This window comes from Nerophis lumbriciformis, linkage group LG25 (assembly GCF_033978685.3).
Source record: "Nerophis lumbriciformis linkage group LG25, RoL_Nlum_v2.1, whole genome shotgun sequence".
Lineage (NCBI taxonomy): Eukaryota > Metazoa > Chordata > Actinopteri > Syngnathiformes > Syngnathidae > Nerophis > Nerophis lumbriciformis.
In genome coordinates, this window is record NC_084572.2 from 14303465 (window position 1) to 14322457 (window position 18993).

At 39.0% G+C, this 18993-nt stretch overlaps 1 long non-coding RNA gene across 2 annotated transcripts in view; it reads right to left on the reverse strand.

Moving 5' to 3' along the window:
- The window catches only part of LOC133622002 (uncharacterized), a 29440-nt gene extending 15540 nt beyond the window's left edge, over positions 1-13900 (reverse strand). For both annotated transcript variants that reach the window (XR_009817731.1, XR_009817730.1), the window contains exon 1: positions 13860-13900. This is a non-coding gene — a long non-coding RNA (uncharacterized lncRNA). The remainder of the gene's footprint in view (positions 1-13859) is intronic.
- Between the last annotated feature and the right edge of the window lie 5093 nt (positions 13901-18993).

Here is an 18993-nt window from a genome sequence, read left to right on the forward strand (position 1 = left end):
TAACCTTGTTGGAGGTACCGAACCCCACCAGTTTCATATGCGCATTCACCGAACCCTTCTTTAGTGAAAAATAAAATGTTTTTTTTTCAAATTCAAGACAAAGTTATGTTTTTTTACTGGTGCACAAAATGAACCGTGCATGAGCATCACCTTGTTCAAAGAACAAAACCAACACTGTGCATGAACTCACAACAAATTACACACCTGCAAATCGGATGGAAATTAGAGGGAACATTGTTTGGGGGTATCCATAATATGCTGATAGGGAGAAGTTTTTATTTTCACGATAAGTTGGGTGTGTCTTGACCTCCGCCGAACCCCTGAGGCCGACTCACCGAACCCCTAGGGTTCCATCGAACCCAGGTTAAGAACCACTGATCTACACCTAACATCCACTGTAATGATAGCAAATACAAGAGCGTATTTCGTCAATATTACTATGATTACATTGATATTTTTTAGCATCACAAAAATGTGTATCATCCAAAACTAATGTAAAGCATCCAAACAACAGAAGAATAAGTGATTATTATATTTTAACAGAAGTGTAGATAGAACATGTAAAAAGAGAAAGTAAGCAGATATTAACAGTAAATGAACAAGTAGATTAATAATTTATTTTCTACCACTTGTCCTTAATGTAGATAGTGCAGATAACTGAAAATATAACCTGGTCCCTACACACCGGAGCTCTTGTAAAAAGAGCTCAGCAGCGCATGCACTTTTTGCGTCGGATGAAAAGAGCACAGCTCCCTCCCCCCATTCTCACCACATTTTACAGAGGCACTATAGAGAGCCTGCTGACCAACAGCATCTCTGTCTGGACTGGAGCCTGCAATGCCTCAGACTGGAAGTCTCTCGAGAGTGGTGAGGACGGCGGAAAAGATCATCAGGACTCCTCTTCCTCCTATCCAGGAGATCGCAAAAACCCGCTGCCTGACCAGGCCTCAGAAAATCTGCAAAGACTCCTCCCACCCCCACCAAGGACTGTTTTCACTGCTGGACTCTAGAAAGAGGTTCCGCAGCCTCCGAAGCAGAACCTCCAGGTTCTGTAACAGCTTCTTCCCTCAGGCTGTAAGACTCTTGAACGCATCATAATTAAATTAAATGATCCCCTCAACTCCCCCCAAAATGGATTAACTCGCTGGAATAAAAAAGACAATATAACATACATCCATAAACGTGGACGCATGTGAAAAAGTGCAATATATTTATCTGTACAGTAATCGATTTATTTATATATATATATATATATATATATATATATATATATATATATATATATATATATATATTTATTTATATATGCACCTTATTGCTTTTTTATCATGCACTACCATGAGCTTATGTAACGAAATTTCGTTCTTATCTGTGCTGTAAAGTTCGAATTTGAATGACAATAAAAAGGAAGTCTAAGTCTAATAATTTTGACAAAATAATAGAATGATAAATGACACAATATGTTACTGCATACGACAGCAGCTAAATTAGGAGCCTTTGTTTGCCTACTTACTAATAAAAGACAAGTTGTCTTGTATGGTCACTATCTTACAAACTTGCAATAAGAAACATTTGTTTAATGTACCGTATTTTTGTTAAAATAAAGCCAATAATGCAAATTTTTGTGGTCCCCTTTATTTAGAAAAGTATCAAAGTACCGAAAAGTATCGAAATACATTTTGGTATCGGGACAACACTAGTCCATGCTATTTGGCGCGTGGTATTTGGATCTTAGTAAATCGGGCCCTGCACATTTAGCCAATCTGTGCCATCTACTATGCACAGTACCAATGGTTGGTGTGTGTGTGTGTGTGTGTGTGTGTGTGTCTGTGTGTGTGTGTGTGTGTGTGTACATGCCAACAGTGAACACACAGCAGCAAAGATTACCTCACCAGTTGACACATTACAGTAGCACAGGCGCAGTCATTTGGGCACTCTACGTGTCAATAATTCATTTCCGAAAGCAGCAAAGATCACCTTCTGCAAAATTTCTCAACACAGGAGAACAAAAAAAATCCCCACTGATCACTGGGATCTGTTTAAATCCTCTGAAGCACTCAGCATTAAGTTTACGGCTCCTTACTTGAGAACGCACGCACTTCAATGGTAGCTATTGTAAGAACATAATTTATGGTACAGAAGTTGATAACGTTTTATGATGTCTCTTCTTCACACTAACACAAAGATTCAAGTCAATGGCTCATAAAATTAGTGGATTTATGACTATGATTATGCACATTTTGACATGTGCATAATCATTCGAACAGCTGTAATTTAGCTACCACTTGATGTGATGGTTTCCTGTGACTGTACCTCTTAGATCAGGGTTGTCAAACCAATTTCCATTGAGTTATGGCTGCCCTCAGAGGGCCGCTTGTAACAACGAATGATATATGAATTTGCCTATGCATTGGATTATTACATATATTTTTTACATACTGTAAAAAAAAAAAGTTTTTAGACTGTAAAAAACTAGCAACTCATCACTAAAATTTTACTATAAAATGTAGTGTTTTTTGCAACATATTACGATAAATGGAAAAACTTTGTTTTTATTTTATTCTGGCAACTGAGCTGCCAATTTTTTACCGTTAAAAAACTGTGATACTGTTTTATCATTAACAGTAAAAATAACAAACATAGATCTTACAGTAATAACACTGGCAGCTCAGTCCACAGAATTTCCCGTAATAAAAAACAAAACAATGGTAGAGTTTTTTCAATTTACAGTTATATGCTGTAAAAAAAAAAAAAAAAACAGCAAATTTTACAGTAAAATGAATTGTCATTTTTACAGTGTACAATTTGATGGATAACTTGCTGTAAAACCCCGAGTCATACCAAAGACTATAAAAAATGGGACCCATTACCTCCCTGCTTGGCACTCCGCATCAAGGGTTGGAATTGGGGGTTAAATCACCAAAAATGACTCCCGGGCGCGGCCACCGTTGCTGCTCACTGCTCCCCTCACCTCCCAGAGGGTGATCAAGGGTATTGGGTCAAATGCAGAGAATAATTTCACCACACCTAGCGTAGGTGTGACAATCATTGGTACTTTAACATTAAATTAGTCAAGCAGAAATGTAAGTATTTTAACAAAATAAAATGTTTGGAAAGAATGATAATATTTTTTGTTGCTATATTTGATCATATTAAAGTTTAAAGGGTATGCAATGTCATGAGGTACCTGCATTTTTTTCTGTTAAAATGAAAAGAAAAAATTAATTTAGTAAGAAAAGATAAAGTAATTTATTGACACATTATTTCCAGGCCTTTTGTGGGCCACATAAAATGATGTGGCGGGCCAGATCTGGCCCCTTGAGTTTGACATCGCCGTCTTAAATTATGCGAAAACTTGCATAAAATGATGCTTTATTCAGTCGACCATTGTTTCATGTCAACTACTAGACCTGTCCCCACCTTTTAACCCTTTTAAACCACTTCCTCTTTTGGAATCAGCCAACATGGAGGAGAGCAACAGTGATTGTGATTCTCAAGTCCACACTCTAACTGTGGTACGGGCTTCACATAGTGGTGCGCTAAAGGATCACTTAATTATTATTAAATATTAATTACATTCAAACACAGTGTTACTGTTCAAACGGTGTGTAATGTTAACCACTGTTTTTAATGAATACCTAGGCCTACTATGCTACTTTATTTTAATGTTGGTCATTATGGTGGTACTTGGAGAGTTAAGTGTTTTCTGAGGTGGTACTTGGTGAAAAAAGTTTGAAAGCCACAAAACAAGAGGAGCAGCTCAAGGGACACAATTTTGCCTGATGAGGCGCACGAGTGCCGATCCACCGCACCGTATATCTAGAAAGGGTGGTCCTAAAGAGGTAGGCATTTTTCGGAGGGCTCAAGAAGGTAACTAATACGAAAATGTGTGTGTTTGTGTGTGTGTGCGTGTGTGTGTTTCTATCCTTCTTGAGACATCAACAGAGAAAAGTACCTTCCATAAGAGGACCGTTGAACAAGTTAGGACATAAATCATGGTCCCAATGTGGAAAACCATTGCATGTAATAGAGAATGTCTCATTTGCACCTCTGGTGGTGAAATCTATCAAAATTATGGTGGTCCCAAAAAGGAGGGATTTTTCAAATTGACTGTGTGTCAGTTTTAAAAGTGCTCCCCCTCTGGTCAACATATGAAATAACAAGTGTGCTGAAAAATTTGAAATGCGCCCCCTTTAGCCAAAATTAGTTGAAAAAAATTAAATAAATATGTATATAGAGACATACTGTAATAACTTGAAGTAAATAATGAAGATTAAAAACCAATTACAAACAAAACGTAAAAAAAAACCCTAAAAAATTAAAAGCTTACCTTTTTTATATTTGCATAGTATGTATATATTATTAATGTTGTAAATACAAATCTTTATATATCTAGGAGGGGTGGTCCTAAAGAGGTAGGCATTTTTCGGAGGTCTGAAGATGGTAACAAATACAAGAATGTGTGTGTGATATTGTTTTTTGGGGTTTTCTTTTGATAGTGATGACACACAGGCTATTTAAATGGATTTCATATACTTGAATAAACTTATAAAATATAATGCAGCAGAGTTACTTATAAAAATACAAGTATAGTATAAACATACTTGCCAACCTTGAGACCTCCGATTTCGGGAGGTGGGGGGTGGGGAGGCGTGGTTAAGAGGGGAGGAGTATATTTACAGCTAGAATTCACCAAGTCAAGTATTTCATATATATATATATATATATATATATATATATATATATATATATATATATATATCCATCCATCCATCTTCTTCCGCTTATCCGAGGTCGGGTCGCGGGGGCAGCAGCTTAAGCAGGGAAGCCCAGACTTCCCTTTCCCCAGCCACTTCGTCCAGCTCCTCCCGGGGGATCCCGAGGCGTTCCCAGGCCAGCCGGGAGAGATAGTCTTCCCAGCGTGTCCTGGGTCTTCCCCGTGGCCTCCTACCGGTCGGACGTGCCCGAAACACCTTCCTAGAGAGGCGTTCGGGTGGCATCCTGACCAGATGCCCGAACCACCTCATCTGGCTCCTCTCGATGTGGAGGAGCAGCGGCTTTACTTTGAGCTCCCCCCGAATGACAGAGCTTCTCACCCTATCTCTAACGGAGAGCCCCGCCACTCGGCGGAGGAAACTCATTTCGGCCGCTTGTACCCGTGATCTTGTCCTTTCGGTCATGACCCAAAGCTCATGACCATAGGTGAGGATGGGAACGTAGATCGACCGGTAAATCGAGAGCTTTGCCTTCCGGCTCAGCTCCTTCTTCACCACAACGGATCGATACAGCGTCCGCATTACTGAAGACGCCGCACCGATCCGCCTGTCGATCTCACGATCCACTCTTCCCCCACTCGTGAACAAGACTCCGAGGTACTTGAACTCCTCCACTTGGGGCAAGATCTCCTCCCCAACCCGGAGATGGCACTCCACCTTTTATATATTTATATATATATATATATATATATATATAAATATATATATAGTATAGCAGTTTTGCACTGCACTCTCTAAAAGCTCTAGATGTTATTGTCACATATGCATGTACAGTAGATGGCAGTATTGTCCTGTTTAAGAGTGTCACAACATTGCTGTTTACGGCAGACGAACTGCTTTACGGTATACGAAAACGTGACTGCTGTTGTTGTGTGTTACTGTGCTGGGAGGACGTTAATGAAACTGCCTAACAATAAACCCACATAAGAAACCAAGAACTCGCCCTCAATCATTCTACAGTTATAACGTGATTGGGCAGGCACGCTGTTTATATTGTGGGAAAGTGGACGTGAGAACAGGCTGGCCGCTGTCGACATGTCACTCAGGTGCGCATGGAGCTGGAGGGGGCGTGGCCTCCAGCTCCGCCTGAATTTCGGGACAAAATTTGTCCCGGGAGGTTTTCGGGAGAGGCGCTGAATTTTGGGAGTCTCCCAGAAAATCCGGGAGCGTTGGCAAGTATGAGTATAAATGTTGAGGCAAACCTTAAAAGTACAGTAAACAGAAAATATATTTTTTTGCGTGTGTATCCTAAATCTGAGGTGATATCATTTAAATAGATTTTTTTCCAAGTTCGGGGATGTCTTTCATTTTCTCCTATGACGTCTAGAAAGGGTGGTCCTAAAGAGGTAGGCATTTTGCAAAGGTCTCAAGAAGGTAACAAATACAAGAATGTGTGTGTGCGTGTGTGTGTGTGTGTGTGTGTGTGTGTGTGTGTGTGTGTGTGTGTATGTGTGTGTGTTCCAGTGTTCTCTCTCTCTCTCTGCATGGCTGCAGCTGTTACAACAAAAGAGCAAAATAAACTCCCCAGTGTTCAGCATGCAGCACATTTCCTTCTCTTCTCCTTCAACGCCTTCATCTCCTTTATAAGTGCAGTACATCAACATGCGATTATTTTAAGTAATACAATACTCGCTCCAATGTAAGACGTCATTCTCCCCAGTTGGATCAAGAGGCGCCAAACGATATATTATTCCCAAGCGAGTCTGAGCTTTTCTCCCCGTCACTCAATCAAACACACACCAGAGACCAAGATACTGTCGATGCAACAGAGGGAACCAATGGGGAGAAAAAAAGAGTCTCAAATGTTAGCAAACAACAGAGAAGGAGCTCTGATGCTAATTTTAACACAAAGGTGATTATGAGTGTTGCAGTGGTGTGCCGTCATGGCCAGCAAGGCCTTCTCTGCTGGCTTAACATAACCAGAAATCATGATCATAATTAAACAAAAACATTTTTAATTTACTTTACTAAATATCTACAAGTATTCATATTCTCTTCATGTCATATTATGCTCCTTCCAGCGCATTTGTTTTTAGTTTTAGTTTGTATCCGATCAGAATTCAGCGAGCTTATGTTGTCATGCTGTAGGAAATCTGCCATAGGGCCTCAGAATCAACAATGCGGGCATCTGTGCACTGTAAGTGAACGGTATAGTTGCGATAGCCAATCAGATTACGAGTTGTTGTCGTCAGTAAGGCCTTCTGGCTGGCCTAAGGTTGAACGTGACGTTTACGCGTCCTGTGATTGGATACTCATCGGGACCGTTAGCAGATGAATTTGAGCACACATTTAGTTGATAGACGGTTACGATAGCCAATCAGATCACAAGTTGTTGACAGTAGCCTATATAAGTAGCCTGATGTTAACGAGACGGTGATTGGATACTCACTTGTCATTCCAAAGTGAGTATCCGTTGATTAGGTGGCAGATATATATTTGCAAGGCCATCAAGAGAAACTACATCCTGTGACACGATGTCGGCCAACCCTGGAAGCTAGCTCAGCTCTTCTGGCGATGAAATGGGGAAATGTCCGCCATTTCCACTCAAATAAGATGACTAGAGATGTCCGATAATGGCTTTTTTGCCGATATCCGACATTGTCCAACTCTTAATTACCGATTCCGATATCAACCGATACCGATATATACAGTCGTTGAATTAACACATTATTATGCCTAATTTTGTTGTGATGCCCCGCTGGATGCATTAAACAATGTAACAAGGTTTTCCAAAATAAATCAACTCACGTTATGGAAAAAAATGCCAACATGGCACTTCCATATTTATTATTGAAGTCACAAAGTGCTTTTTTTTTTTTAACATGCCTCAAAACAGCAGCTTGGAATTTGGGACATGCATGAGGAGGTTGAGGTGGGCGGGGTTGGGGGGCGGGGGGTGGTGGTTGAGGTGAGGAGGTAGGGGGTAGCGGGGGGTGTATATTGTAGCGTCCCGGAAGAGTTAGTGCTGCAAGGGGTTCTGGGTATTTGTTCTGTTGTGTTTATGTTGTGTTACGGTGCGGATGTTCTCCCGAAATGTGTTTGTCATTCTTGTTTGGTGTGGGTTCACAGTGTGGCGCATATTTGTAACAGTGTTAAAGTTGTTTATACGGCCACCCTCAGTGTGACCTGTATGGCTGTTGACCAAGTATGCACTGTTGACAAGTATTCACTTGTGTGTGAAAAAAGCCGTAGATATTATGTGACTGGGCCGGCACGCAAAGGCAGTGCCTTTAAGGTTTATTGGCGCTCTGTACTTCTCCCTACGTCCGTGTACCACTCCGTACAGCGGCGTTTTAAAAAGTCATACATTTTACTTTTTGAAACCGATACCGATAATTCCCGATATCACATTTTAAAGCATTTATCGGCCGTTAATATCGGCAGTCCGATATTATCGGACATCTCTAAAGCTGACAACAAGGGGTATTGCAGGCTTATACCGCGTCAAATAGGTGCTACAAATTTTGAATACAAATATTTTATTTTTTCACTTGTAATGTGTTTTTTGCAATTTTAATTTCGACAGTACCACCCACATAAGATATGTTTTAATTGCTGATGCGTTTTCATTGATTTTTAAATGCGCCAGAAAAGAACCTGTTTTGTACACTGTTGATGTGAATCAATGCTGTAGGGCGTAAATGTGTTTCTGTATAGTATTTCTCCAGCAATGGTCATCCATCCATCTGTCCATTTTCTACCGCTTGTCCCTTTTGGGGTCGCGGGGGGTGCTGGAGCCTATCTCAGCTGCATGTGGGCGGAAGGCGGTGTACACCCTGGACAAGTCGCCACCTCATCACAGGGCCAACACAGATAGACAGACAACATTCACATACTAGGGCCAATTTAGTGTTGCCAATCAACCTATGCAATGGTCATGTGGTGACATAAATTATGGTATTTTGAGAGGTAATCATTAAAGTCGGACATCACTGAAGGCCTAGGTGGGAAACGCACGTCCCGCCACTGGAGTATTGTAATGTTGATATTGTCCAAAAGGGGATTTATGTTTTTTAATTTTTTTTTTAAAGCGCATCATTTTACATACTGCATTCAGGTCAATACAGTACCTAGTACCGTGGTATCCTTTCATGAAATTTGGTCTCCGATGGACATTTTTGCCAGAATTATTGAAGTTATCGTACGGTCACATATTGCACTTTCTATTGCACTATTGCTTCTCAGGCAAATCATATAGTTGATGTAGATGCCCATGTCGGCTGTTCAGATTTACTTTACAAAAGAGAAGTGTAGGATACTTCTCTTGTTGCCTTATTTGTATTTGACTTTATTAAATGTATTTATATTATCATTTAGTGCAGCCGGGCCGGAGCAGGAGGGGATAGAAAAAGAAAAAAAAGAAGACAGAGGGGGAAATTGTGGGGACAAGAGGGGGATTAGACAGAGAGACAAAAACAACAACAGCAAACAACAACAACAATAGAGCAACATCAGCAAATACGACATGTACAAATATGATGGTAAAAGTAATAGCAAATAAGCAGTTAGCGAAAAATAAAAAATAATACAGAAATGACAATGAGCATTATCACACTACAAATGGATCAATACAAATACCAATAGAAATAGCGCTATTGATAAAGAACACTACCAATACTTTACCTTTATTATCAACAATACAGTTGTTCAAGTGCAACAATACATATACGTAATGATAACTTGACATACGAAAGAATGCAGAAAAATGGACGGGGAGAAAGAGAAGCAACCTACATTAACCTTGTAGATTGTTATAGTAACAATAGGTTAAGCTTTGTCAGTGTGCCATGTGTTATACCCAGTTTACCCTAGGGCAACAACGTTAATATATGTTTGATGAAACGTGATTATGTGCATGAGGAAATTGAGAAATGGAGATTCCACTGTACTGAAAGGTGGGAATATACAGCCGAATTAACCACAAGTTTTGCCTAGCAACAACAGGTCAAATGGCGTAATCTTTAACAAAAAAAACACTTCTGGTTAAAATGTATGCGTCTTGGTTTCATTACATCGTTTATCCCAGTCCTTTTATTTGGTACCTCCTCCTCCCCTCCCCCTCCTTGTCTCAAGCCATTTCCCCTTCCCCTGTGGCCCCAGTATATATATATATATATACATATATATATATATAGTTGTATAAAACAAAATTTTACATACGCTTGTAAAGAACATAATGTCATGGCTGTCTTGAGTTTCCAATCATTTCTACAACTCTTATTTTTTGTGATAGAGTGATTGGAGCACATTCTTGTTGGTCACAAAAAACATTCATGAAGTTTGGTTCTTTTATGAATTTATTATGGGTCTACTGAAAATGTGACCAAATCTGCTGGGTCAAAAGTATACATACAGCAATGTTAATATTTGGTTACATGTCCCTTGGCAAGTTTCACTGCAATAAGGCGCTTTTGATTACACCTAATCAACGTTTTGTCCTCCTTCTCTGCTATCCCGGTGCAACAATTCCTGCTTCCTGCTAAATTGAAACTTGTGAATGGATACTCACTTTGGAATGACAAGTGAGTAACAGGTGGGACATCACATGGACAAAGATAAGACCTTCTGGAGGAAAGTTCTGTGGTCAGATGAAACCAAAATGTAGCTGTTTGGCCACAATACCCAGCAATATGTTTGGAGGAGAAAAGGTGAGACCTTTAATCCCAGGAACACCATTCCTACCGTCAAGCATAGTGGGGGTAGTATTATGCTATGGGCATGTTTTTACTGCCAATTGAACTGGTGCTTTACAGAGAGTAAATGGGACAATGAAAAAGGAGGATTACCTCCAAATTCTTCAGGACAACCTAAAATCATCAGCCCGGAGGTTGGGTCTTGGGCGCAGTTGGGCGTTCCAACAGGACAATGACCCCAAACACACGTCAAAAGTGGTAAAGGAATGGCTAAATCAGGCTAGAATTAAGGTTTTACAATGGCCTTCCCAAAGTCCTGACTTAAACGTGTGGACAATGCTGAAGAAACAAGTCCATGTCAGAAAACCAACAAATTTAGCTGAACTGCAAAAATGTTGTCAAGAGGAGTGGTCAAAATTTCAACTAGAAGCTTGTGGATGGCTACCAAAAGCACCTTATTGCAGTGAAACTCGCCAAGGGACATGTAACCAAATTGTCAGGTTGCGTTGGTGACGAATCCCAAGATGCAGAGATGGCGGCAGGCATTGAGCAGGAAAACATGATTTAATGTTCAAAATAAAGCAAAAACACAAACCAGGAACTAGGAACAGGCAAAATGGAAACAGGAACCAGAAAACCGAAAAACTGGAAATAGCTAACGGCTAGTGATGGGTCCGGCAACACCGATGCATCGGCGCATGCGTCGAGCTCATAGAGCAAAACCCTGTGTCGGTGCGCGTACCGCTTTTAGAAAGTCACGTGACCGATCATGAGCTGTTTTGGTCACGTGACCGATACGCGAATTGTGTCGCACTCCCGCCTCCTCTGTGCCCTGTGCGGGTCTTTTCTACAGCCGGAGAAATATTAACTAAGAAGAGACGACTGAAGTGTTGATATCAACCAAACCTAACACCCCCCACCCCCCTCTGTATCCCACACCCCGGATTGTAAATAATGTAAATAATTCAATGCATATACTCTGATGATTAACTTGTGTGATGACTGTATTATGATGATAGTATATATCTGTATCATTAATCAATTTAAGTGGACCCCAACTTAAACAAGTTGAAAAACTTATTGGGGTGTTACCATTTAGTGGTCAATTGTACGGAATATGTACTTCACTTTGCAACCTACTAATAAAAGTCTCAATCAATCAATGAAAGAAATCGTCTAAAATTGAATAACTTGGAAAAACTGTTTTTTTTAAATGAAAATGTGTAAAAAATTAATTTAAAAAAATCCCAGTCCACAAGCATCCTCATTCACAACATATTCTCTGAGATTTCCATGTTATGATACATGTTCACATTTTTTATTGACTGTATCTAAAAAAGATACAAATATATTTTTATTTAAATGAAGATATGAAATAATCCTAAATGAAATACAATGACTTGGTCTATATTAGTGTATATACTAGGTCGGGGGTCGGCAACCCGCATGCGGCTCTTTAGAGCCGCCCTAGTGGCTCTCTGGAGCTTTTTCAAAAATGTATGAAAAATGGAGGGGGGAAAAATATATTTTTTGTGTTAATATAGTTTCTGTAGGAGGACAAACATGACACAAACATCCCTAATTGTTATAAAGCGCACTGTTTATATTAAACATGGTTCACTGATTCGAGTATTTGGCGAGCGCCGTTTTATCCTACTAATTTTGGCGGTCCTTGAACTCACCGTAGTTTGTTTACATGTATAACTTTCTCCGACTTTCTAGGACGTGTTTTATGCCACTTCTTTTTCTGTCTCATTTTGTCCACCAAACTTTTAAGGTTGTGCATGAATGCACAAAGGTGAGTTTTGTTGATGTTATTGACTTGTGTGGAGTGCTAATCGGGCATATTTGGTCACTGCATGACTGCAAGCTAATCGATGCTAACATGCTATTTAGGCTAGCTATATGTACATATTGCATCATTATGCCTCATTTGTAGGTATATTTGAGCTCATTTAGTTTCTTTTAAGTCCTCTTAATTCAATTTATATCTCATGACACACTATCTGTATGCATACTTGCCAACCTTGAGACCTCCAATTTTGGGAGGAGGAGGGTGGGGGGCGGGGTTAATCTATATATATATATATATATATATATATATATATATATATATATATATATATATATATATATATATATATATATATATATATATATATATATGAAATACTTGACTTTCAGTGAATTCTAGCTATATATATATATATATATATACATATATATATATATATATATATATATATATATATATGTATACATATATAAATAAATAAAATAAATACTTGAATTTCAGTGTTCATTTATTTACACACATATACACACACATAACACTCCTCTACTCATTGTTGAGTTAAGGGTTGAATTGTCCATCCTTGTTCTATTCTCTGTCACTATTTCAGAACACACACACACATTATACAAATATACATTATAAAATCAATAAGAAAACGGGAGCTCTAATTTGGGGGTCTGAATTAGGATCAGAAGTTCCTATATAAACATTGCGCACTCACGTCGCCTTTTTGTATTGATTACTGCAGCTGTGCACTGGATTCATTCACAAATACAAACTACAACTCACAAACACTTTAGAGTTAGGCTCCACCATCAGAATGTGTACTTAAACTTATAAAGATCACATGGATATTATTCAGTGAGTTGATTCACCAAAACTAACCTGTTATACAGGAGGAAAAAGCACACAGGACGTTTCAATTGTTCACAGACTGGTCGCGCTCATCAGAATGACAAGACACTTCCGGTCTGCAGGTGATAGCATTCAATTGGGAAGAAACACCCTCCTGCCCCCTACTGACCAATGTGAATACTGATAAATGTGTAATGACAGCTCCAAAAACGAATTCAAACCACAAAATAAACTAAATAAATCAACACAAAAATGTGACACATTATGAGTGGGTCACATGTGCATGTACAACAGGCTGTCAACACGTCACTCAGGTCCGCATGGAGCTGGAGGGGGCGTGGCCTCCAGCTCCGCCTGAATTTCGGGAGAAAATTTGTCCCGGGAGGTTTTCGGGAGAGGCGCTGAATTTCGGGAGTCTCCTGGAAAATCCGGGAGGGTTGGCAAGTATGTCTGTATGTAATATGGCTTTTAATTTTTTGTGGCTCCAGACAGATTTGTTTTTGTATTTTTTGTCCAATATGGCTCTTTCAACATTTTGGGTTGCCGACCCCTGTACTAGGTCATAAAATCAGTGTCAGTTGAGTCGGTCCATAGGTTGCCTGTAGGGATTTTTAATGTCCAGCAGATGTCAGTATTTAGTGACACAGTATCGACACAGTATCAGTACAGTTTTGCAATGTGTCGAAACGTTTCATGACGCCTCATCAACCCATCACTACTAACGGCTAACAAGATCTGGCAATCAGGAAAACAAGAAGCTAGGAGAAAACATACTGTAAATAGCTATAAGGAACAGCTTACCGCTATGACGACAGCGAAAAGGACAGGTAGGCACAACAATAATCCAGCTCTGACTGGAGGACAAAGCAGGTCTAAATAGCAGCTGGCTGATTGACACCAGGTGTGGCCCGGTGCCAATCAGCCACAGCTGAGGGGAAAAAGCACTCAGGGATACAAGCAGGAAATAAAGACAAAATAAGAGCGCTGACAGGAAATAAAGACAAGACACAGAGGAAAAACTAAAACATGACCAAACTGTCAGGGACAAGCCTGACACAAATATTAACTACTTTTGACCCAGCAGATTTGGTTACATTTTCAGTAGACCCATAATAAATTCATAAAAGAACCAAACTTCATGAATTTTTTTTGTGACCAACAAGTATGTGCTTTAATCACTCTATCACAAAAAAATAAGAGTTGTAGAAATGATTGGAAACTCAAGACAGCCATGACATTATGTTCTTTACAAGCGTATGTAAACTTTTCACCACAACTGTATATAATTGAACCCTAATTGACTTGTCTGGTTAAACCATCAACCTAAACAATCACAGTAAAAACAAAACAAAACCTGATCAGTGAGCGTGAGCCAGAACCACTTCTGCATCATGGGAACAATCATGCAGGGCTGGGTTACGTTCGCGAGCCAACACAGAGCCGCAGAACACGTCAGGCTTATTAAAGGCCAATAAATCAAAACAAAAAAAAAGTGAACAATGACTTCGAACTTGATTGTGTACATTCTTTGTCTTGCCTTGCAAAGGTAGATGTGCTTTATTTATATGTCGTATGATCTTTAGCGCCAAAAGTACATCATTAACATGATGTTTCATACAAAAATGAAGATTTGTTTTGTTAAAAAGGCCCATCGTTGAAGTATGAGCTACAAAATAACTTCAACCATTGCTCACATGTCCCAACGGTGGGTTTGCACCATGTAATCATTCTCCAGTCTGTGTGTTGGCCACTCACTAATCACGCCGCTTACTGCCGCTGCTGTGGGATTTATAGTGGCGGTTGTTAGACATGAGGCCAACAAAATCACAAGAGCTAACCCGGGGGTGGGGGGCATGAGGGGCGTGGAAACACACAACGGGGCACATGTTCCTAAAATTAATGATGAGAACGTCTACTGCAGTTTGTAATAGAGTGGAACCTCCAAAATGGAAAATCATATGTTCTGGGAAGCTGTTTTTTCTCAATGTATATGTTGGAGTCTCATTAAATGGCAAAACGTTTGTTCCTTTCCGGGTGCACGTACAAAACCCAAAACCAGTGAAGTTGGTACGTTGTGTAATTCGTAAATAAAAACACAATACAATGATTTGCAAATCCTTTTCAACTTATATTCAATTGACTACACTGCAAAGACAACGTTCGAACTGGAAAACGTTATTTTTTGCAAATATTAGCTAATTTGGAATTTGATGCCTGCAACATGTTTCAAAAAAGATGGCACAAGTGGCAAGAAAGACTGAGAAAGTTGAGGAACATCCTACAGGTGAACAGGCTAATCGGGAACAGGTGGGTGCCATGATTGGGTATAAGAGCAGCTTCCATGAAATGCTCAGTCATTCACAAACAAGAATGGGGCGAGGGTCACCACTTTGTGACCCTCTCAATGAGCTATTGCAAGGAATGTAGGGATTTCACCATCTAAGGTCTGTAATATCATCAAAAGGTTCATAGAATCTGGAGAAATCACTGAACGTAAGCAATGATATTACAGACCTTCAATCCCTAGGCGGTATTGCATCAAAAAAGCGACATCAGTCTGTAAAGGATATCACCACATGGGCTCAGGAACACTTCAGAAAACCACAGTCAGTAACTACAGTTTGTCGCTATATCTGTACGTGCAAGTTAAAACTCTACTATGCAAAGCTAAAGCCATTTATCAACAACACCCAGAAACTCCGCCGGCTTCGCTGGGCCCGAGGTCATCGAAGATGCAAAGTGGAAAAGTGTTCTGTGGTCTGACGAGTCTACATTTCAAATTGTTTTTGGAAACTGTGGATGCCGTGTCCTCCGGAACAAAGAGGAAAGGAACCATATAACACAATGTTCAAAAGCCAGCATCTGTGATGGTATGGGGTGTAGTAGTGCCCAAGGCATGGGTAACTTACACACCTGTGAAGGCACCATTAATGCTGAAAAGTACATACAGGTTTTGGAGCAACATATGTTGCCATCCAAGCAACGTTACCATGGACCAGCGTTTCTCAAAGTGTGGGGCGCGCCCCACTGGTGGGGAATAGAGACATGACAGAGGAACGGGAGGACATTCCACTTTAATTATTTAAAAAAAAATTATATTCTTAGATTTTTTTTTTTACTATGCTTTCATTTTCTATACACACTGTAAATCACTTTGTGATTATGTCTGTGGAATCCGCTATATAAATACATGTAAATTACTTATTTTTCCTGTAGGCTTTAAATTTTTCGGTAGGAGCGAAAGTTTGACAGACATAGCAACAGTAACTAATGGGGGCGGGGCGAAGCGGATCAAACTTTCGCGCGGATGGGTAGCAGGCTAATGTGTGGACCACAATTACACAAAATGGATACATTTGTGACTGGCACCTCAAAGGTCGTCGAACCAGAGCCAGAGCCAGCGCCTGCAGAAAAACAAAAATCTGACGGGCCTAATCAACCATAAAGCCAACCGAAAAGAAAATATGATGAAGGGTATCTCGCTCTTGGATTCACGGCAGTGGTGGTGGAGGCAGAGGAGAGACACCTGTGTGTTTTGTGTCTAAAAGCGCTAGCAGCAGACAGCATGAGATCCAACAAATTAAAGAGACACCTCGAGACCACACACCCCAATCACGTCAATAAGCCACTTGATTTCTTTCAAAGAAAACTGACAGAGTACCGTCAACAGGAGAAGCGCATGGTAAAAGCTACATCAGTAAACAGTAATGCTCAAATGGCTTCATATAGAGTTGCATACAGAATTGCACAATGCAAAAAAACACATGTTATGTCCTCGGTTTCACCTATGTGCTTATTTAGGTGTCATAATTTAATAATAATCAGGCAACACGTTTCAACTCAATGCCTCGGATCGCTCCCGTTTATTAACAACTTCGAGAGTCCAAACTCTCACTCCCTCCCGTGACGTCACACACTGAACACATGCTACGGTGGCTCGGACATGACAAAACAGTACATGACACCTCACACAATTGCTGAGCAGCTCATTCTCCCCGCTGCAATAGACCTGGTGTCAGTCATGCTTAGTTATTTTATTTATTATTGAACTTGATGCAAGTTATACCACAGCTGCACAGTTATTTTATTTATTATTGAACTTGTTATGTTATGTTATTGAGTTTGAATGTATACAACTTGATGTTACTTGATGTTCAATAAATTTGAAAATGTTAAGCTTGGCATTAGCGTTCTGTTGGGGCGATGGGGGCAGGTGGGGCTTGAAAACTCCCCCTTGTCCAAAGTGGGGGATGACAAAAAAAGTTTGAGAACCACTGCAATGGACGCCCCCTGCTTATTTCAGCAAGACAATGCCAAGCCACCTGTTACAACAGCGTGGCTTCATAGTAAAAGAGTGCAGGTACTAGACTGGCCTGCCTGTAGTCCAGACCTGTCTCCCATTGAAAATGAAGCGTAAAATACCACAATGGAGACCGTTGAACAACTTAAGCTGTACATCAAGCAAGAATGGGAAAGAATTCCACCTGAAAAGCTTCAAAAATTGGTCTGCTCAGTTCCTGTGTTGTTTAAAGGAAAGGCCATGCAACACAGTGTTAAAAATACCCCTGTACCAACTTTTTTGCAACGTGTTGCCGCCATTAAATTCTGAGTTAATGATTATTTGCAAAAACAAAAATAAGTTTCTCAGTTCTAACATTAAATATCTTGTCTTTGCAGTCTATTCAATTGAATATAAGTTGAAAATAATTTGCAAATCATTGTATTCTGTTTTAATTTACAAATTACACAACGTGCCAACTTCACTTTGGGTTTTGTATTATCTTCTGTCATGTATGATTTAAATAGGCTGTGTGATATATCACGTTTTCATATCAAATGTAAGCTTATCATGCAAACATAAACGAGTAAAAATAGAGAAGGCCTCAAAATATATTTAAAGTAAAATTTTTATTTTTATTATTTCATTTATTTAGCTAATTTTTTTGCATATAAACTGCTTTTTATATTGTATATTTTTTTCTGTTTTTTTATATATACAGTACAGGCCAAAAGATTTGGACACACCTTCTCATTCAATGGGTTTTCTTTATTTTCATGACTATTTACATTGTAGATTGTCACTGAATGCATCACAACTATGAATGAACACATGTGGAGTTATGTACTTAACAAAAAAAAAGGTGAAATAACTAAGGAACATGTTACTTTGCATACTCTTGGCATTTTCTTGATGAGCTTCAAGAGGTAGTCACCTAAAATGGTTTTCACTTCACAGGTGTCATAGTTTTGATGCCTTCAGTGACAATCTACAATGTAAATAGTCATGAAAACAAAACAAACGCATTGAAATGACAAGGTGTGTCCAAACTTTTGGCCTTTACTGTATATTTATTTATATTATTTCCTCCAAAACAGCAAAACAAATTAAAATATCTATATTTTAATTATAATTCGTGAATTCATCCAAATAAAGTAATCCCTTGTTTATAGCTGTTAATTGGCTCATGACTGGGGTAAATTAATGTCCGCAAAAGAGGAATTATTAATTATATATGAAAAAAATGTAATAGCTTAAAAAAAGAAAGTCACATGGACAAAATATTGAAAAATTATAAACATTATACATACATATACATATATATATATATATATATATATATATATATATATATATATATATATATATATATATATATATATATATATATATAATATACATATATATGTATATACATATATATATATATATATATATATATATATATATGTAAAAAATATGTAAAATATTCTTTAAATAACGACTGTGACTGTAAAATATGTCAACTATTTGTTTACTTGCCTATATGAAGTCCCCCCTCAGGGCTATATCTATAACAACATAAAATCAATAAATCCTAACTAAAAATATACTTTTGGGGGCCAAAGAGTGGCGGGGTTGAGGGCAAGCAGGCTACTTAGTCAGCAGTACAACCAA